Raw genomic sequence first — 22,658 nt, forward strand, 5'->3', positions numbered from 1 at the left:
ACCGACATTACCATCTCTGTGGCCATCCCTGCTAGCGTAGCTAAAATTATACCCGGGATGTAATACAGATTGGTAGAGCTCTTTAAATGTCACAAAAATGTGATATCACCCATGCAATCTTTAGCAGCAAATCTCTCTTCAGATACAGATGACATTTTGAAAGTAACGTTCTCAACCCCGCCAATACATAATGCTTATTTCAGGCACAGACAGTTTCATCTGGTACATTAACATTTCCAGGTAGATTCACTCTGACTAATCCTCTTCACATGGTCGGTGGCAGGCCTTCACTGAGCCCCTACAGTCTCTCTTCTGAGAGATCCATCGATGACAGTCAGTCGGCTACGATACCTTATATGAAGGTGTTGTTTGTCTAGATTAAAACCCTCAGCATTGTATTGTAGTCAACTGTTCTTCCATCTAAAACCTGTATAATCCTTGGGGTTAGGTGACAGGCCTATAATAGTGGAGCACAGATCCCAGGCATTGATGTATACAATAGTCTTAACCTCACACATCTCTATTAGCGTGTCCACTGACACAGGCATTATAATCCCCCATGGAAAGTCAACTAAGATAAACAGTGGAGGGAAGTAGACCTGACGCTCATGCTTCAAATACACTTGCTCATTTTTCAAAACATAGCAGGTGGCGATACTTCAAATATGATAGGGCATCTGTCTGGATGCGGGTTAGTTCTATTTAATCTCGTGGTTATTTTGCAGAACGTTGCTGCATAACAAGGACAAAAAAAAATAAGAAAAAGAAAAAACAAATCTGAGAATGCTGTGAGGGTATGTCTTTGTAATGATAAGTTAAGGAGTCTGTAGGGATGCACACAGACTCTGATATGCAGCAGTGATACATATGAGTTCTGTGCACGGAAATCAACATGTGTTATGTCTGTGTGTGCACGGAGTGCGATGGGGGATGGTGCCATCGACTTTGACACAAACCTGTTCATCTGTGTGGGGCCTTGTGTGTCAGAAAATTGGCCCAACATGTGAGGCTGTAAGGCGACTTTTATCCATGGCAGGGACATGGAGGGGATCATAGAGGCCCAGGAGGAGGCCGAGCATTTCTGGTTGTGTCCAGATTGGGGGAGCATTGAAGGAAAGAGGGGAAGGATCAGAGAGAAATTCCACTTGGGGGCCTCTTTTTTTGTGCCATCAATGAGTAGGGTGGAGGAGAGGGAAACAGGGATCTGGCTTTTCGTAACATATAAAATAGTTCCCTCTCTCGTACACCAGCCTGCTACTTTGATCTCCCCTGGCTTGTCCCCAGTGGTACTTCAGCTGAGAGAAAGGGGGTGTGTGTGTGAGTGTGTGTGTGTTGGAGCAAGGAGGGGATGGGTTCTGCCTTATTTGCTTACACGGTCCAGCCCCACAGAAAGCGAATCAAATTCTGTGGGGGTGTCCGTCCTGTTCCTATGGAAGAATTTGTTCGCTTCGTGCCACTCGACAATAAATCACACCATTCCCCCCACCTCTCCTCTGAAGGTTTGGACATGCCAGCACAGGCAACTAAAACAAGCACTTCACTCACTCTGATTTATTCCTCCTATTAGAAGGAGGAGAAGAGGAGGTGCTAACAGGGTCCCTGGGAATGGTGAGAGGAAGGTGCTTGCATGTCTCTATGAGCTCATGCTAAATTGTACATGGGAGGGAAGAGAGAGAGAGGAAGAAAAGAACAAACTGACACCTCTGTTATTCTAAGTTTAGACCACCCTGATACATTTTTGCTGCGCCACAAGGTAGCTGCTGTGGAGGGTTGGCACATGAGTCCGAGTCTGGCACTGTGCTGGTGTCACCCTGGCACCTGTGGAGTCTGCAACAAGACCTCCACCAAACACAAAATTATGAGCCACACACGTAGGCATGAGTGCATGACACGCACGCGCGCTGAAAGGGGCATGACTGACTTGATGTCTCTGAGAAAAGCCTTCCTCCAGACACCAAATTAAGCAGCAGGCTGGAAGAAACAAATGGCTGGCCTAGATGGAACCAGCAGCACGAAGCCAGCACTCCTAGCACCGTGGACAGATGGCCTGCAGGACCATACCAGCACTCACATACCTTTCTCATTCTACATCTGTCCTGTCTGTGCCATCCCTCTCTTCACAACCTCATTCTACCTTAATCTCTCGACCTTTCTCAAATCTGTGACTCTAATTATCTTTCTTCTTCTCTATTCATTCGTCTAGCTTTCTTCTTGTCTCACCTTCCTTATTCTTTCTCTACTTAAATGTCCACAACATCCAGGTCCCAAAGCTGCACTTGTTGGGCATCTTGCAAACAATCACAGTTTAAGACAAAAACGCTGTTAATAAAGATCGATCAAGACGGTCACACTTTCGGTTCAAATGCGACAATGTGTTTTACTTTGCTTGCCCTTTCTGACTCTTTCCAGTAGGCTGCAGCACAACCAGCACAGTGCAGAAGGCAGGGAGCAGAGTCTCTGACCTATTTAGGAAACTGGCAAGAGAGCAGCCAGGGAACATCAAAATACTTCAAAGGCTCCCTTTGAATCCATCGTTACGCCTAACTTAGTGTGAGCGCGTGCACGCAAGTACACACATATATATGTATACACACAAACACACTGTCTCTGTGCATACACAAACTCCATCAGCCAGCCTGCACACTCTGTGACACACACCCTGTCGCATGCACACACACACACACCTCGATATATTCTGTCTGAGCTCTTGAACTGTGTCCCACATTGCTAAGTATGGAGAAGTCAGAGAAATCACATTAAACGGTGGGTCTGCCACAAGCGTCATGACTCAGGCTGTACCATGGAAATTCTGTCCCTGACCCAGCTCTATAACATCTCCTTGCCCTTCAAGTATATACAATAAGTTTGCACCTTGCAATAGTGAAAACTACATTAAAAACAACTGTTATAGCAACTAAACTTAAAAAAGTGCCGTGTACAGTGGGCTATAGGCAACAAAATGCATTGGGAAAAGTCCTGATTGTAATGTTATAATCATTAGTGGTATTATTTGGAGCCTAAAACCAGCTCAGTGTTTGCCACCACACAGCAGGCAGAGGCCCTTGCATGTTTCAGAACTGTGGACAGCTCCTGTGCTACATCAGTTGGTCAGGACCTTGGTCAGGACCTTGGACAGCACCGTTACGTAAAGTCTCTGCTCTGGAAAGCACAAATCAAAACCTTCGGAAGCTGCAGGACCCCTGGATGCTTGGGTGTGTGTGTGTGTGTGTGTGTGTGTGTGTGTGTGTGTGTGTGATCGGCTCACATGAAAACTTTTATCTTATCTATCTTATTCCAAGCACAAACGCGAATTATTTGCTTTGAATTAGACAGCCAGAAGCTGTGTGTGTTTGCACTCTCTTTGCCTTTATGCAACCTTCACTTCTGACACTACGACCTTGGATAGCAGATCGATGCAAATGAGATGAAAAGAGGGATTTGAACAAATGACAATTGGAGAGGTCAAGGGAAAACAGGAAAGTCAAAGTCTTTGAGTTTTTTTTTTCATTTGGGGTGACTGTTTTCCCCAATGGGCAGTTTTGCTTGTCTTTATTGCCAAGTATGTGTGTGTTTGAGGGCTGACACAAATAATGGGACGAGAGAGGTTTTCTTTGAGGTTACACTTTTTGCGTCTTTACAGCTAAAAAAATGTGTGTGTTGGATGATTATTTTCTTGTTTTTCTTCATGTTTAAGTCAGTATATCTGTACATCAAAGAGACCGTAAAACAGAAGGATATAGATGCATGTCTGTAAGTGCACCTCCCTGTGCATGTGCGTTTGCGTGCATTTGTGTGCTCTACATTGTACCAGAGGGCATTTCTTTATGCAGCACTCCTGTGCCTTGGAGCGTTAAATAAATGGTAGACAGGGCAGAAAGCATTAGCAGGCCTTTTAGTGTACTGAGAATGCCAAAAGGACAATATAGGCACTGTGCTATTCACTGATCATTTAACATGGAGGTCGACCAGTACAAATTTTACGTGTTTCTATGTGAATGTACCGATATGCATGTGTAATGTAAAGAAGAAGGATGAAAAACACTCAACTGTATTTGTGTTTGTCTGTGTCCAAGGACTTTTTGCATCAAGTCTTTTTTTGGTGGTAACTGGAGCAAGCCCAAATGAACCCCATGGTTGTTAGGGAGAATGCTGCATCCTGCTGAGAGGGATCTGGGACAAAGGAGGGGGCCGCATGGCCTTAGTCAGCGGGACGGAGGGGGTGACTCTGGGTAACATGGAAAATAAGTGGGTGCCGTGAGGTGAACGGCTGGGATCAAAGAATGTATTCAGGACACTGGAAATAAGCAGCGTGCTCGCCGCTTGTCTGATCTGAAGAGGACAGATTTGATAAAGACAGGAAGGGTGTTCATTACAGATTGTTGAGCTTGGAGGTAATTGGATGTCGGGTAAGAGCTGTATTTATGTGCAAGTAATGGGGGAAAAAATTCCTACCAGTCTGCAAAAGATAATACATGGATTGTCACGAAGAAAACAATACATAGATTTATATCACTGGAAACAAGAGCGTATGGTTCCTTAAATAACAGTGTAACTCTTAAAAACATCTTTACTGAACTCCACATCACTTCCTACAGTGATTCTTCATTGGAAAGGCAGCCTTAATGTAATTGTAGAATTAAATTCTAATGTCAACTCAAAGAAAAAATTTTAAACACATAATTGTATCAGTTATTGATCCTTCTCTTTTGATCATGTAATATCAAATAACTTCCACTTAACTTTCTCAGTTACTGTATGACTCATTTTTGTGCTTCTTCAAGAGCACATTTTATCACATGCATGTTAAAATACTTTTAAAATTAGCATTAGCTCTATATTAAAGTCTGCTATGCTTATGTGCATGTCTCCGTGGAATTCTGAGCGGAGGTAATGCAAATTCAAAATGCATAAATCTGACCACTTTATTTAGATGTAAGCCTAAACCTAAACTGTGCTGGCATGATGGGGATTCATAATCAGGTAGAAGGTCATAAAGAATATTGCAACGTGACTGAATTTACACCTTTGGCTGTTACCACTTGTTAACACATGTAAATGTTTCTAATTCAATAATAAAACCTATTAAAAGGTCCAGTGTGTACGATTCAGGTGAAGGGGATCCATTGGCAGAAATTGAATACAAATTATCCTAGTGAACTGCAACATGCAACTTTACCACTAGATGTCGCTAAATTCTACACACTGAACCTTTAAAAGACCAAAACCAACAACAACTTGATCCTATATGAAATTTCCAGTTTCAATTCATTGTAAAATGACCGATGGTTAGTCAGTGATGGGATGTAATAACATTTACTGTGTTACTGTACTTAAGTACAATTTTTGTGTATCTGTACTTTACTTGAGTAGATTTCTTTTTGAGTACTTTGATCTTTTACTCCACTTTACATAAGAGCAAATATCTGCACTTTTTACCCCACTGCATCTTTACAAAGCATTGCATTACGTGTTTTAAGATTTTTTAAAGTAATCAATAACGAGAGGGGAAGTAGTTCCATAATCCAATCACAGTGGACAGGTAATATAACACCTGCCTCCTGCAGCCGCCTCACTAGAGAAAACACTGGAAACAGATTCAGAAGAGGCTGAATCTCATCATGATGCAGTAAACTGTGGAATTAAGGAATAAGCTACACTTAAACATTTGATAATTTGAGTATATTCAAAAGCAAGAATGTACTCAATTTTAATTAAGTAGAAAAGTTAATGTGTACCTGAATACATTTATGTCTATTTATTTGTACTTTTTACTCAAGTAAAACGTTTAAATACTTCCAGTGCTGTTACTTGTACCGTTTAATTTTTAATTACAGTGATGCTTTAGTTGATACTGTCCAGCATCAAGCAAAGTTATCAAGTCTCCAAGAATCGGGCTCAGCAAGCAACAAGCAGGTGTGTGTCGGCGGCCTCTTCCAGAAACTTGCCATCAGTGTAAATGCACACACCTTCCCAAATAACCTGTGGCACAAATCCACAGCTGAAAATAGTGCCCAAAAATGTAGAATTTAGTCTTTGATAAACACTGCAGCTCAAGGATGTTTTGGTAATTATTTAACAATTTCTTATAGATGTGGGACTTTTTCATAGATGCATGGATCATATATTCAGATGGAACAAACAGCATTGTGGCAGAGAGCGATAAACAGGCTGGGGAGCTCAGAAAGTTCTGACACCCAGGCTAATACATTCCTGGCTTTGGTCTTGTCATGAGATTCGGTGACAATAGGAAAAAAAAATTTGAATAATGCCATGCAGCCCAAGTACCGCTGCTGCCTATACTGTGAAGCATTGGGTTCATACAAAGCAACACCCAGGTGCAAACTACATGTGACTGTGTGAATACAAAGCAGAGTTATGCTGAAGACAAGTATTCTTGTGCTGTGTTCTTACCAAACCTTCTGTTGATAAATCAGCGATGGAACAACAAATGGATTACTGCTATCAGTTTTTATTGCTTCCCTTTGGAAATAAAGAAATTGATCAGACAGCATGGCTGAAAATATTGGCATAACTAAGCAGACACACTGTCAGTCTCATGGATCTGTAGCGAGAAGGGGAGTGAGATCTAGTCCAAATCTCTTGCAAATCAATTGGCGGATGGATAACATGTCTTTTTGTGAAATTGACTGTTCGGTCTGTCTCTCTCTTGAAGGAATTGCTTTTGAACAACAAAATGGCAGTGTGAGTGGTCATCATGGATTCTCCAGACTCCGTCATTTGTAATATTGTGGTTTGGTTGACTCGGCATAATAATAGATTGAACCCACACTAAATCTGGAAACAAACACATGAGGATTTTCCAAAAAAAACAAAAGTGAAAGCCTTGACAAAGACACACACCCACACTTTTGTCTCTCCACATATGGAGCCACCACAGCTGGTTGATGGGATAAGGGCAGACACAGGTAGGCCAGCTCGGGTCCGTGCCATGCAATGGCTCCCAGCTCCGGGGCAGTAGAGTGTCTCACAACCAGGAGGACAGGGTGAGCAGACAGGGGCGGGAGCTACTGCTACACTCCATCCCCGGGGCTAGGCGGCACGGCAAACACTGCCACAATCCTGACATCAGCCCTGGCCAAAGATGATGGCTCTGTGCCTCTGCTGCAGGCCTCTGCCTAAGCCATTCACTTCAGCCTAACACCTCCAGAACCTGCTCCGTCCTTGGCACAAGTCCCCGTACTTAACACTTACACAAGACACCTTCTCTCCCATAACTAGACAAAACAGTCTGGAGGAAGAAAAAAAAAAAACACCAGGCGGTAAGTTATGCAGGTTTTAAGGAGTAGGTGAGATGAATAGGAAACACAAAAAAATCTGAGACAGATGCAAGTTTTCACGCCTTGGGCAACAATTCTGCTGGCGGCCTCTTCCAGACACTCGCCATCAATGTAAATTTCAGGCAGATTAGCCTCAAGGGTACGGCCCCTCTGCATGCATACAGAAGAACCCATAAACAGGCCATTTATTCCCATTACACAGTACAGGCTCATGCTTGACAGCACATGGGCAGATCGCTCTCACACTATATCCTTTGGACCATCTTTGAGAAATGTGGGCACCTCCAACACCCACACACCATTCAAAACCTCCTGTTTTAGATACATTGAAGAACACAAATATATTTTATGTATTATGTGATAAATATACTCTCCTTCCTTCTCAGTCACTGTTGGATGTGGAGCACTTATCTCTAAGCCAAAAATGTGGAAGAGAAAATATAGCCCGTGGCCGCTTTATAACCCAATGACCCATTTTTAATAAGTGCTGCATGGTCACTGGTAAAGAGAGCGTCTCTAAATACAATATAATCAATAAATAGTCAAGCCATATTTATTTTTTTTACCATGTACATGATTTATATATTAAATATATACATATTTCATTTCAGTTTATGAACTGAGGATAAAAAGAACAGCCACACAAAATGCAAAGATGTATCAATACTACTGTCCTGAAGAAACACATCACATGACCACACACGTTCACTGAAAAGCTTGTCACATGTGAGCAGATGTATTATTGGAAAATGCAGAGATTTGATTGAAAGACAGCTGTTAGCAAAGACAACAGGGTAATGCAGGTTGTTTTCTTCTGGAAGGGGGTCATGTGATACAACCCTGACAATCAGCGATGGCCAAGTCGTGACCAACAAGACCCAGTCAGCAAGCGGTGGTGAGTGTCTATGTCATCGTTTAAGAACTAAAATGGGGCCAGCAGCCTTTTCAAACTTCTGTTTAACGGCTCTAAAAAATGTTGTACGAGTGTCCGTAGCAGAGATGATGTGTTTTCAAGTACAGTAGTGGATGCAGTCTAAATCGTGCATTTAATCTGAAAAATAGAGTCATATGAAGGCCAGAGTCGGACACTGTAAGAGGGGAGAGAGAGGAGATGGAGCTGAGTGGGGGAGGTCATGGGGGAGAGAACGAATGTTAGCGTCAGCTGATTGAGTGGAGGCTGAACCGGGACGAACAGTGAGCTATGTGTGCTCGAGAGCAGCTCTGCCACAGAGAAAAGAGGGGAGTCAGCCAGCATGTGCATCACATACACACACACGTACGCACATGTACACACACACAAATGCATACACACACACACACACACACACACACACAGCGAGAAAGACACATTAAATAGGATCCTCAGAGTCAATGTTTCCTCCTTTCCTTTAGTCTCCTTGAACTGTCGCTATCGTGCCGAACACTGGAACCACGAGACACTGCTGAGGGAATGACACTTTGCTTATCCCCTGCAATACCCACTGGAGAGCTGCGTTCGTGTGTGAGAGCGATTTGGTAACTAGGTCAGACTGTTGGAAGAGACACTGAACCAGCATGCTGCGGCTGATAATGTCCTCTGCATGGCCTACAGAGTGGAAAACACTCAATCATCCCATCTCCCAGCATTAGCAACCCGTTTGTTTTCAACAAGACGTGGATGCAAGTAATATCCGATATTCTACAGACAAGCAGATATGCCTGTGTGACCACAGCAGAGCTAATGACAAAGTTCATTTGTGTTGTGCATATCATGGTCTGGTGTTGTTACAACGACATACTGGCTGTGAGGTGAAGCGCCTCGAGCGAGGTTCCTATTAGCAGACGCCTGCAGCAAAAAAGGAGGGAGCCGAGCAATGAAATGACAGGGGAGTATCTGCTGCTATAAACTTAGATGCTGCTTCGAATACAACACACACCAGTGCTGTTAGTTACTAGCTACATGCTGTTCCCAATTAGGAAAGCAGCATGGGGGGTGCATGGCCAAACAAATGCCTCCTCTGACGTTTAATAGAAAGGTGATAAAATATGATGACAGATCTACTCAACCAGATGCCTACCCTTAGGCTTGTGACATTTATTTTCTTTCACAGGAGAGCTAAGAGAAAGTTGAAATAAGCTTGTTGTATCATGTTATTTACTGAGCACTTGGTGCACACACACACACTAACTTGGATCCAAACATCTCACAAACACTTTCCCTAGCAATTGGTCTTCTTTTTCAAAAACGAAATTATGTTAAAATCTAACTTTAAGATTCATGTGCATGAAAATCAAAGCTATATAAGCTCACAGATGGCTGTTGAAACTCTATCCACTAGTGCTGCTTATTTGTCAGATCCAGGCAGCCTGGATTGTCAATAGGCAATTTCATTACACAACTAATAAAAACAAATCAATCAATTAAGGGCTATAACCTGACAACCACTGACCTGACGCACCACACAGCCCACTTACATTAATAGACCACCACCAACTCACCAATCCATACGAACCAAGCTGCATTTTCTGAGCACCAGAACACATACCCACACAAACACAATATACAACACAACAATGGGACAGGTAATAAAAGCTTTCCATCACTGCAGAGGAATATGGGTCTGTTAAACTGTGTAGAACATTTTCTAAAATACTCAAAAAGCAACTGTTGTTTCCTAATTAGATTTTGGCTCCTATTTAACCAGTTCAATATCCAAAGTGTTCCCAACAGATGAAGGCCACACATGCATTAGTTTTTTCTAGAAGAGCAGTGGAAAAGAAACACTTGACTCATACTTGAATTTTACTAAGCTAATATTTTATATTTCTATTTCGATATTTTATTCAGCAGTATAGCATATTTGAAGAGGTAAACATTACCTTGTCCTACAAATGTACAATACTAATGCGACCAAACAATATTGTTCCACTGTTTGTATGAAATATTCTCAAATAGAGTTTGATTGATTGTTTTGCTACTTTTATTACAGTGACAAGTGTCAATTTACACAATAACAACTAAATAGTCAGCAATCAAACATCACACAAGTTCACATTCAAAAATGTAAAATATGAATGTAACCCATAGTAAGCAACCAGTTGGAGGCCTCTTTAACAATATGAACGTTTAGGTGCTACAGCTGGACAACCTGAAGTGTGGGCTGACTCTTGGTTGCCCACGCTACACAGACTGGGTCCCATAGTATGCCCACATATTGGGCTGGCTGGGGTCTCTCCCACTGGGCCCCATACTGCATTTCACTACAGGGTCCCATGTCAGACGTAAGGCGGTGGGTCCACAAGGTTGGTCCTTGAAAAATAAACATATTAGCTGGATTCTACCTTGTACCTGCAGTATCCCACAACTATTTATGCATAAGTAGAATAATTCCCCCATACTGTCATTGAGACTATTACAGTAATATTTTTTGACTAACATGTCCTCCATCATCACTTGCATCTAAGAGTGTGTGATTAAATCTGAAGGAGTTGGCTTAGTGGTCTTCTTTGATAATACAGGAACAAAACAACTACCACCTCAACACAACATTCAAAATTGTAACAGTAGAGGACAGCAACAATAAAAGCAATCATTCTGAATGGATGACTTTACCATCTTACTTGTTTTTACATTGCATTGTTTTTACTTCAGTAAAAGATTTGGATTGTTTTTTTTCCAGCGGTGTTGTTTCAATATGAAAACAAAAACTCGCTGCTCTGTTCGATCACACTTTCCCAGCATGTTGTCAGAATTGAGTAGGAAGTTGCTCCTTTTTGCTTTTTCGTCCGGCTTTCTCATAGACCACTTAAGAAGGAAAAAAAAACATGTAGAGTTTCAGGGTTTGTTTCGATTGTCACAATAATGAGAAGCTGAACTTTGTTATGAAGTTTTTACAAATGAAAAAAAAAACCTCTTTAGGCAATATTAGATAAACTAAGGAAGAACAAGGTGAAGAAAGATAGAAAGTAAATATAAGTAAAAACTGCAATAAATAATAGTAAGAAAAAAGCATATGGATAGGTAGAATCTCCCGGCTTCTTAGCATTGATAGTACTGTGTTTATGGTTAAACACATAGTTCTCCACTTCAGTACCCTGACACAAGTTAACACACCCATTCCACAATCCCGTTGGAGCATGTCAATACCTCATTTCAAAGACCGTAGGGGTACAAATCGTGCTTGCAAGAAATGACACAGGTACTATTCAAAAATATCTTGCTGCAGTGAGTGCACCTCAGATCTAACAGCAACATGTTCTAAATGACTGTCGTGTTTTGTAGAGTGAGCACACTTCATGATTTCCAGTCAGCTCCCGGCTTCTCAGTCTGCAACTGAGCTCGCTGTAGTCAATTGGGGGATTTTAGAAAAGAGGCCAATAAGCAGGCATCCTCTGCAGTCATCCACACACAGCACTTCCACTTCTGCTTGTTCCAAGAAATACACAATGTGGCAAAAAGGTGAGTCGCTCTTTTTTCTTTTTTTTTTTTTTAAAGATAATACATTAATAATCAGAATAATTATTTGATAGAGTAAGACAAATGTTTTAAAGCAAAATTAATTGAGTTTCAAAGTAGTGTAGCACAGTCAAGCCTCTGAACGGAATATTGCTCTAAAGACAGAATAATGTAGAATAATTCATTTAAATATTATTATGGATGCATGTATTTGTTATTATGTAATGTAGTCATATCTGATTCTCAGTTGATTTATTAAATGATCTTATAATTTGTTAGTTTGCAGATCATCAGGTGAGATCTAACATACAGTAAAAACTTTAAAACAATATCACATACACACAGGTTTGCACAGCTATTCTTATATGAATTCAGTCCGTACTGGACAGTCTAACCAAAACATTACCCCTAACCTTAATGTCATGTCTAACTAGAACCTTAACCAGGAGCTCAGAAATGACTCTTGTCCCAGGACAGAGTACAAACACATTATCCAGCCAAAACGAATCAGTTACAGCTGTTAAATGCAGGAAGGACAGCTGGTAAAAAAATCTCTTATAAAAAATATATTACATGGCCACAACAAAACGTGTGGGAACGAGAAACATAACTCGGGGCCACGAGATATAAATCTCTTCTTACAACAAGACCTGTGGAACTGAATTGAAGAAGCCTCTTGATGAGAGATTAAACGTTTCACTTAATCACATGATGTAGCCTCTATAATGAGCTTGAGTTTGACACACTGTCTGCACTGACTGAAGACACACTGGGGTGGAAAAGTTTGTAATTACTAGTCAATAAAAACGTATGGACCTATTTTTGTGCACCACGGCGATAGGATATGTCTGTCACATCTGGAAACAGAGAGAGACTGAAATGTAGTGGGTGTGTTAGAGGCAGGGATTGACTTAAACAACGAGACACTGATTTAAACTTGTGCTGTGCACAACAGTGTAGTGTCATTTTGGTGAGGACTGACTGCATGAGTCTCAGAGAGAGAAGGGGAAGGAGGGATGGAGGCTGTTTTATCAGTATCTTCCACAAGTAAAGAAACGTAGAGCGATACAGACAGTCTGTGGTACTATATGAGCACGTTGCTCCTATGTGTCAGGTTGGTTAAGTTCGGCTCCAGCAGCTGGCAAAGGTTTATCATTCCCTCCGATGATAATCTATATCTTTTATAAAGATACTCATCAGAGTATGTAAAAGTTTTGTCGTCTCTGAAGACCCTAGTCCACCTCGGAGACCCAAACAATCCACACCCAGCTCCACAGGGTCCTCCAAGAACGTTGATGTCATGTTTCAAACCCTATGAGGCCTTCTGGTGCTGATAAGGTCAGTGTTTTTGCTGAGAAGTGTTCGAAAGAGGCAACAAAAATGAGTGCACGCACGATGTGTAGGTAATGACCTGATGGAAGAAATGATAAAAATCACTCCAGCTGGTTAACTCGTGGATGCCTTGGCAGGGTTTTACTCTAATTATCTAACATAATAGAATCTCACAGTAAATTAATACTGTTGAACCAAACAATCAAATCAAAATGCTACTTAAACACTCCACTGCAGACAAGCATTCAAAATTAGAGCAAGGCTAAGAAATCTTGACTTCTGATCAATTGAATTATAATGTGAGGAATCATAGTTTCTGATGTTCACTTGCTCTCCTCATGGCTTCAGCAATGTTGGACTATGGATGGATGTGTGTCAATGGAATTTGTCAGGTATTTAAAGGACATGGGGGCAGTGACAAAACAAAACACAGTGGTCACAAAGACCTACAAAAGCAGGATATACTATCAAACCACACTATTTTACGGTAGGGTCCAGTGGAGGAGATGAACTGATTGTCATGATTCAGACATCACAAACCACTGGAATATTTTGTGAAAAGTTCAGGGGTACATTATTTACAATTGAAATGCGGCAGGATAAGGTCACTTTGAATACAGATGCAGATTGATGGCTCTGTGAATTCAACAACCATGCATACGCTGATCCAAATTACATCTATCAATGTGTGGTGGTTCATACATGACATGCATCTCAATTTGATGCAAACTCTTTATCTAAAGAAAAAGACACAGATTTTAATTCATCTAAATAAGTATACGAAATGTGCACACACATCCAGACCAAGAAAAAGGAGGCAGGGGCTGGGCTGAAAAAAATTATCTGACTTACAGTTTGCACACGGCTCCAATTTCACTAATTAACACAGCCAAGAAAGTTTGGTTTTCATTTCTGTTAGTAGGATTACACAAAAAAAATACTTAACAAAATTCCATGAAGTTTTGTGGAGGGGGTATGCATGACCCAAGGATAAAACTTCAGCAAATCCAAATTAACGGGATTTTTTCTTTTGCAGTTTCTATACCATGGTGAGTTCGGGCAAAGCATCTTGTGCATCAGTGTTCTTTAGATAAATACAAAATGCACACCGACATCTTAAATCATAGGACTGGTCACAGGATGTGATAAAGCTGACATAGCCTCAAATGGGACATAGAGGAAGTGTAAATATAAACTATGGCTGGACAATATGGCCAAAATTATATAAAGATAAAACATTTTGTATCACTCACATTCAATATTATCATGTATAAATGTCACATTATTATAACCTTTGTTATAGTGGCTATTGATGAAAATTATACCGCGATAATTATTGATATTGTTTCATTACCCATTCCTAATATAAACATTTATAAAAATACAATATATACACCCACAGGCAAATGTAATAAGCACACATGAAGGTTTTAAATTCTTCTATAACTTCATTAGCACACAGAGTGTACATCGTAGCTTCATGGTTGACTTATGATCTTTCTAAAACTTAACATTCTGGACCTATTGATCATTAATAACAAAAGGTGCCTCAGGACTTGTTGTATAGGAATCCCATTGAAAGAAACTCATTAAATGCACAACCACATCACCCTATATTATAGAAAACAACTGCCTTGATTCACATTTAAAACACATTCACCGCTTATGCAGCTCAAGCATTGATTTAAAAAAAAAAAAAAAAAAAAACTGAACCGCCTATCCACCTAACTGCCCACAAACCCAAGCCCTCTCTTGGGTGTTCTTGAAGTGCAGGACAGTTTACAACATGTGAAAATGTGCAGGTTTTCATCAAATATTATTGCAGTTAAAAAAAAACAGTCTTAGACACACTTAGAAAGATCAATTTTATAATGCGCACTAGAAGGTATATAACCTTGTGAAAGTGTTTTGGGGTGGATTAAGGGGCCATTTGGATGGATGATACCACCTATACTATTGATGTCCAAACGTACGTTCCTACCATTTTAAATAAGCAGCGTTCTCCAGCAGCAGAATATCAAACAGAAGTGGATCTGGTTCCATTACGCTGAGAGAAAACCAATTCAGCCTGTGCTGGTCTATCTAATCACTCCCTTCACCTTTTTTGCCCTTTCGCATTTATTTAACCAACCCCCTAACTGTTTTTAATACCCCCATCAACCTTTGCACCTCACACACACCCACACCCACACACTCCTGTGCCACAATCAGTCGGCACCATCCACAGGAGCAAAGACACAGAAAGACAAGATGTCACTCAACCCTGACCCCGCGCCCAATGAGGCAAGCGGGGTTCATACCTGTTGTCAGGGCAATGCTGCAGCGCGTCTTTCAGGTGTCACCAGTGATAGAAAAGGGAACCCCCTCACATCACTGCACCACTGAATATGGATTGTTCCATGTGGTTACATTCCCGCTGCCCGTGGTGCCCTCCTTTCACCAATCATGCCCGAGTGACAGGAACAGGTAGGGGGTCTCCGGCTTGTTGGCGAGTGAGGTGATCGAGAATTGCTCCTCCGTGGGAAATATCTCTCTCCTCCAATAAGTTTGATCGACTCCACAAGGACAAGAAGTTGAGGGAGTCAGAGGCCAAGAGTCATCAGGCCTGAAGACTTTTTTTTGCGGAATTACCACTGTCCCAGTGAAGACACTTCTCTGTCTTTTCTATTGGCACCAATTACATATACATCTGCCTGCCTCTCAGTGAGCCAGCAAGACAGACAGCTTGGAGAATGAGGGCTGATAAACGCCCCATTAGACAGGTAATTGCCAGAGTATTCTTTAAATCTTAATTACATTACAAGTCAACAGTGATGCCATCTTGTGATAAAGAGACAGATGTTCAACAATACAATTTCTTAACCTATTGTTTTATAAAAAACTGTTTATGCGTGTATAAACAGAATAAGCATAGTTAAATTAATAACAGGCATAATGAGGCGTCTAGCTACCACACAGAAGAGTCTGTTCAGTTGTTCCTATGGCTACAGTCGCCATTTGTGATAACAAATAACTTTCTTGCCATTTTATTTTGTTGAAGAAATAAACACCCAGGTTGAAGCAAGAAAAATACCATTCATATGATCTTTTCATACCTGGCAGCTTCTCCATTTGCAGTAGCCTGCCATAAAACATATTGAGCACTGATGAATAAACAGCAACCCATGCGTTCATTTTCCTGCCGCAATTTAATATTGTTACAATGGCTGAAATGGCCGTTCTGGCGAAGGAACAAAGCTCCGCATGACAGCCAAATCTCACTGAGCAGTGTAAAAGGGTCAAAGGTTTACCTTGCTTTCAAAAATTTATCTCAAATGAAACTATACCAATGCCAAATAACCTTCCCTGGACAATCACGCACACATGGCATATAAAGAACGAGCAAAGATTTAATGACGAGTTAGTTTTAACATGGGAGGGAATATAGAGCGAGTGCAGAGAGTTTTAGCGAGCTCAGAGTTGATTCAGGGTAACAGAGGCCAATGCTTTTCATTTTCTGCAGTCAGGTTTTAATCATTTTTGGAAATTAGTGAACTGAATAGAAACAAGTGAAAGCCGCCTTGTGGAAATGGAATTCTGCGAATGTGTGGAGAGTGGCTGCTTTGTTTTGGAGAGCCATACCCATGGGAGCACCATAGGCAATGAAGGTGTAATTCGGTGAAACTCATCTTCATTTTGACAGCTTCTCCTCAGGCGGTAATGACATTAAGTGATGTGAGCCAATCTAGCGTGTTTCTATTTCCTGGTTTCTAGATGAAGAGGCTTCCTGATTGGCCTCACACTAAGGCAAAGGCCTTTTAAAGTTTGCGGAGGCAGTTGATGGTGAAACTGATTGCAGTAATGGATATGTTGAACAATTGTGTTCAATTTTTCATGAGCGAGCACAACAGAAAAAGAAAAGGAAACATGCTGTCTTTCTGAAGTCCACATATCAGGATATAAGACACACCCAAAGGACACAGTCAACTTTGTAGATTCCTCCTGTCATTTCCCTAATCCTGATGTTCACACTCCAATGGCGAGACTTGAGGGACAAGGAGATGGGAGATGTGAGAATGAGAGACAGAGAGAGACCAGGGTTGTGATGGCTGTCTATGTGCGGTCCCAGGAGTGTGAGGAGGGTTGGGGCTGGCTGGACCAGGCTAGCCGGAAGCTAGAGCATGCCTGACAAGCCGCATCGGAGCCACTGACACATCTGTGAGTCTGAGCACTGACTGAAGTGGACACTACAGGATGCAACACAGCCAGAATCTCAAACACAGTCACTCAGGCAGGGCCATTTGAATGGCATTACTATGTATTCTGCAAAGTGTGTCAAACTGATTTAAAAAGTCTGAGCCCTTAAAACACATATTAGCTCCTTATATAACTAACAAATCATGTTAGGATAATGCAGTGGTTTCCTTAACGGAAAAAAGAAGATTGAAATCAGATTAAAGCAGATTGAGTTTAGAATTGAAACCATGCACTATTGGAGGAATGGTAAAAGCACTGTATATATGCACCTCTCTTCTAGTCCTATTGACCATTTGACAGTGCAAATCACATTCACCCATTTACACTAGAGTGTGGATCCCTGACCCGAGCCTGTCAGGACCCAACGAGTGTACTGGTATGGACAAATGTTTTTTAAATCCTTTTTAAGGTTCAGGTTGGATTTGTCCATGATTGACCATGTGCTAATTTTCTCTTGGGCTTGGTCGGGTTCTGGACAGAATTTTTCTATCACTCCCCATCGAGCACCTTGCCCATGGACACTTTGACATGCAGACTCAAGGAGCCAGGGATCGATCCACCAATCCTCTGGTGAGTGGCCGACCCCCTGAGCCACAGCTGCCCGAGGAAGGAAGTAAAACCCACTTACATCCCGAAAAAGTAACAAAAGCATAAGCTGGTTTTAGAATGAGAGAAGAATCTATCTGAACTTAAATATGTGTTTGATTAATCTGTGTGAACACTAGCAGTCTCACAAACAACAACTAAGAACAGCTGAAGAGCTGAACGAGGCCCTGTGTGGGATAATGAGTCTTTTTACAACATCTCTGGGAGTGAATTTTCTGCTAATGTTGAGCTGAGCTAACTACTGTAGTCAGTGTTTAACTTCCACCATGTTCTTCTTCTCCTGCTGATCTGGGAGCTACGTGTTTAATTTTACTGCTGTAACTTAATAATGCCTGTTCATATTTAGTTAAAACCCGAAAAAAATCTCCATTGTTGAACGGAAATGAAACAAACTGTGGCTCATTTCTTATGTTTGCTGCTTAATTAAGAACTTTTCCTGTAGTTGCGGGTGTCACTGTTCTAGTAATTTGCTAATGTTAATTTTGTCACTGGGTAAAGATGTGTGCAAGTACGTGCCACATTTTAGTCTGTGCTTTTCCAGCAGCACACAGCAGCTTCCATGGACCTTGGGTTCGTGCCTTGTAGCATAAAAACAACATAACTGAGTTTTACTAGAAGAGATTATAGGTGCAGGTCATTAAAGTGAATTTTTATGTTGGGTTTTGTATACATATTAAAAATCCTTGTTAAAGTTTAAGTGAGGCTTCAGTGGTTTTCCCCAGAGCTGTGGCTGTGTTTGTCATTGGGTGAAGTCTAGGCAGTATCCAGGATCCAGTGTAGAAAGAAGAAAGAAAAAAAAAAGAGAAGAAACTCCTCCAATGGTCCCACAAAGTCTTTGAGAAAATCACTTTTTTTCCCCTTGCTGATTCAAATTTCTCCTCTTTTCCCCCCATATATCAGAGAAAGTTTGGTTTAACCCGCGGAGTGCAAATTGCTCTTGCTCACTTTGCACCAGTACTCTTCCACCTGGTATCCCTGTGCTTCAATCTCTGGAAACATCTTTTCTGAGATGGGCTAGTGCTGGGAGATTCATTTGGGCCTGGAATTGCACACATCACTGCAATATTGAATCTAACCAAGCCAGACTGCAGCAAAAAGGACATTTGGACCGGGTGAAATTGGATATTCTAGTAGTTCAATAAGTGTGATGCCGGGGCTGGATGGAGGCAAAGGCAATTATTCATGTTCAGCAGTGAAGTTGACCAAAGTCTGAGTTGCTTTCAAATAACAACACATCTTAATGGTATCATTACTGCTCTTAGTAGAGCTGATGACACCTCTCTGATGCCCTCTCGATAAAACAAGTCCAGCTGCTTTTGACTTAGTTGTGCCACATAGACTGGATGATGGAGAATATCTAGTGTATCATTGCTAACCCACTGTGTTCCTATCGAGCTGCGACTTCACTGCTTCCTGTGGGTGAGGATCAGCTTCCCTCTGCAGCTTTTCTAAATAGAGAAATTGTTTGCAAGAAAAGGTCAGCGCTGTTAATTATACACCTCGCGAGGATGAATGTCCCTGTGAGATTGAAGGTGGTGTTCATAAAGTGTCTCCTAATAAAGCGGACAGGTCTGAACCTTTAATGTTGTCATTATTGCTCTTTGAAGCATGTTCTCTCAAACTGCGATTTGAGCCAGCGTATGTCACACGTGTGCTGGCTCAAATCAAATTAGGCGTGAAAGTACAAGGTGCGTGGACAGTGGTGCTTTCAGAGAACTAAGAAAGTGGGGTGGATCCCTTTGACCACATTTCACAGCTCTATTGACTGTTAACAAAAAATTGACTAAAATAAATAATGCTTTGAATTCAGCTTCATATCTCCGACAGGCAGCAGCCGTATAATTACAGGCCATATTTCTTTTACTGTGATTACTAATTCAAACAAGGGAAAACTTCCTACAAATGTCAGCGATGAATCTCAAGATTAGGGAACTATCTGAAAAGAATATTAAGCTGTATGGAAAATCTCCAGATAATTGTGTCCTGGCATTTTCCTGTGATTGCCTTTCACATAAGAAGAATGCAGATTGTCTGAGTCAGACATGTCCACAATAACAGGAACATTTCGTGCTAACTGGGTAGAGCATGTAGGAGGCAGGACATGACATATAAATGCTGCTGTGGAAAGCACAGTGTTTTTGTGAACAGCACATCAACGTTAGCCCTTATCACCAAAAGCTCTCAAATCCTGGTGCATTTCTGAATTGGCAAATTCATCGGTGACTTCCAAATGAATGGCACCTTGTTTTCAAACTGGTATATTTGTATTCTTCTAGTGCCACGTCTGTTTCGAAATGCCATCAACACACCCACATGCTCCCTGTGAATTTCCTGGACAATTTTACTGCTGTTTTCTCACAGAACCCCTAACCCAGACATTTTATGGACATTTTACGTGGGGGGCTGGCAGGAAAAGTTCCGGAAAATGTCTGGAGCAACTGGCTTGGACATTCACATTCCCACAGACAGCCCCATTTAGATCATTTCAGGAAGAAATCTGGACTTCAGTGCATGTCTGAGAGCAGCTTTACTCGCATAAATCTTTGCTGCTGCCAGGACCAGCACATGCTATAAAAGGCTTTTAAAGACACGAGAGAAGAGCAAAAACACCTATCACATTACTAATGAGATGCCAGATCATTAGCATTAGAGAAAAGAGCAAAATCACTTGGTTCAATCTGATGAGATATTCAAGTCTTGATTGTGATCATTTTGGAAAAGATTGGATCTATTTTTTTCCAAATGCCAGATTGGATTACTGTTATCTGTGGTGTTGTCCACAGTTCTGGTGTATAATGACGACTGATTTATGGATGATGCATCAGGATAATAGCCCAGGATTTGGCCCATTTTTTTCTGCATGTTACGCAAGCACATAATGTAATCTATATGATTTAATGGAGCGCAAGATAAAACACTGAATCAAAAAGACGCATTGCGCTGTGCACTAATGGAATATGTAAGTGAATCCTGAAATGTTGAACAGCATCTTTAGTGCACTTACCAGGAGCTGAGTGTGCTGGCTGATATTATTTGTTTGCTCTCAGAGTGATCTGAGGCTGTGCCGCTGTGCTGTGGGGATGGAGCTTGATGGACGTTGAGAGGTGCTTGGCTGTGGCCTACTGTAGTGGCTGATCTGTCTGGGATCAATAGCAGCTAATTACAGCCCACATTGATCCAGAGGGCTCACTAATTTAGAGCCGAGCCCAGGCCCTCTCCATACAGAGCCAGTGGAGCAACTCCAATCCCAGCCCTCTGGCCCTGCAAACATCTCACTCAGCACTCAGCAGCTCATTATCTCCAAGGAGCAACTGGTGGGGCATTTGTCTCCCTCCTGGGATCAGCCTCAACACTGGCAGACTACAGATACCTGAACTCGACTGTATGGATTCTTACACGTCATCTATATCTGAGTCTCCCTTCTTTTATCTACGTCTGAGCAGACAGACATGACTCTTTTAGTAGCTTTTCAAAGAGCCGGGAGTTAAAGCAGAGCTCCTGCTTCAGCCTGAACAGGTAAATAAATCAAGTAACTCTTACCTTGACCTTTAAGCCTTTTTCTTGGATGTCGAGGTTAAAAAAAAAATCTTGGTGGATTTTCCTTGGTGTTGCATTTCATGAAAAAGTAGTCCAGCCTGCTTTGGGCCTTCATCACAGCAAACTCCAGACTCACCAAACAAAGAGGCTCCATGCACAGGTGGGCAGCTGATGAGCCAGTCACATGACTTCCTGTCAGGTAACCAAACAGGAAGCATTCATGTTAAAACCATGTTTCAAAATAAAATGCATATAAAACTACATGAAACCACTTTCCTGTCTGAACTTTCATATTCTGGCTTATTTGAAGCTTGTATTCATGATGACATTCTGTCATCTCCATAAGGTTAGGTGGTTTTTGTTAGATACAACATCAAGTGTATGCCTATTCTGGAAGATCCCTCCTCCACAACATAGGATAAGAGCCACTTAAAGGCAAAAAAATCCTAAGATTTCAACAATAAAGTTTTTATGCAAGAAGTATAACTTTAGAAACTTTAAAGAAAAAAAACACGTAAAATTTGAGAAAAAAATCTGTGTCTATTCACAAACACTGAGGTTGGTAAATTATCATTTGGGACCCAGAAGAAATTAAATTCCAGCGAGAACCTGTTCTCCTGACTGCTTATTTCCTCCAATTTTTCTTTATTCTTGTGATATCATAACTTGTTTCTCATTAAATGCTGACTTTATTCTCATAATGCTATGACTTCTTTTCTTGTTAAATTAAACTTTAATACTCGTACTCCTCTGCTTCTCTTCTTTCTTTCCTTGTTAAATGGTTTTGTTGTGTCTAAGAATAGATTATGATGTATTCTGTACAGATGGTAAAGCCCTTTGAGACACAATTGTAATTTGTGATTATGGGCTCTAAGAATAAAACTGACTTGACTTTAAGTAAATACTGATTACCTCCATTTTCCATACGCACACCATGAAAAGTCTCTGCACATCTTTTCTATTATTGCCGAAAGAAAACTTGGAGCTCTTTATTCAAACCATCTGTTTGAACTGTAAAGAGGTAATACTTTGGATTCCTATTCCAGCGTGCATGTGCGAGCACGTACATTGGCTTGTGTGCCTCCAAGATCAAGGCCATGATCTTTTTCATCCCCTGCCCTCCTCCAAGCTTTGATCTGACATGTGAATGTTGCACCTTCTGTTCTAGCATCATTATGTCCCTACACACAGCAACTGCACTGCAACTGCCTGTG

At 41.3% G+C, this 22,658-nt stretch overlaps 1 protein-coding gene across 1 annotated transcript in view; it reads right to left on the reverse strand.

Annotated features, from left to right (window-relative positions):
• The window catches only part of tenm2a (teneurin transmembrane protein 2a), a 241,908-nt gene extending 220,308 nt beyond the window's left edge, over nt 1-21,600 (reverse strand). Inside the window, exon 1 of the mRNA XM_069532116.1 lies at nt 21,448-21,600. The gene's annotated coding sequence lies outside the window, so the exon portion shown is untranslated. The remainder of the gene's footprint in view (nt 1-21,447) is intronic.
• Nucleotides 21,601-22,658: the final 1,058 nt, after the last annotated feature.

This window comes from Paralichthys olivaceus, chromosome 9 (genome assembly GCF_024713975.1).
Source record: "Paralichthys olivaceus isolate ysfri-2021 chromosome 9, ASM2471397v2, whole genome shotgun sequence".
Classification (NCBI taxonomy): domain Eukaryota; kingdom Metazoa; phylum Chordata; class Actinopteri; order Pleuronectiformes; family Paralichthyidae; genus Paralichthys; species Paralichthys olivaceus.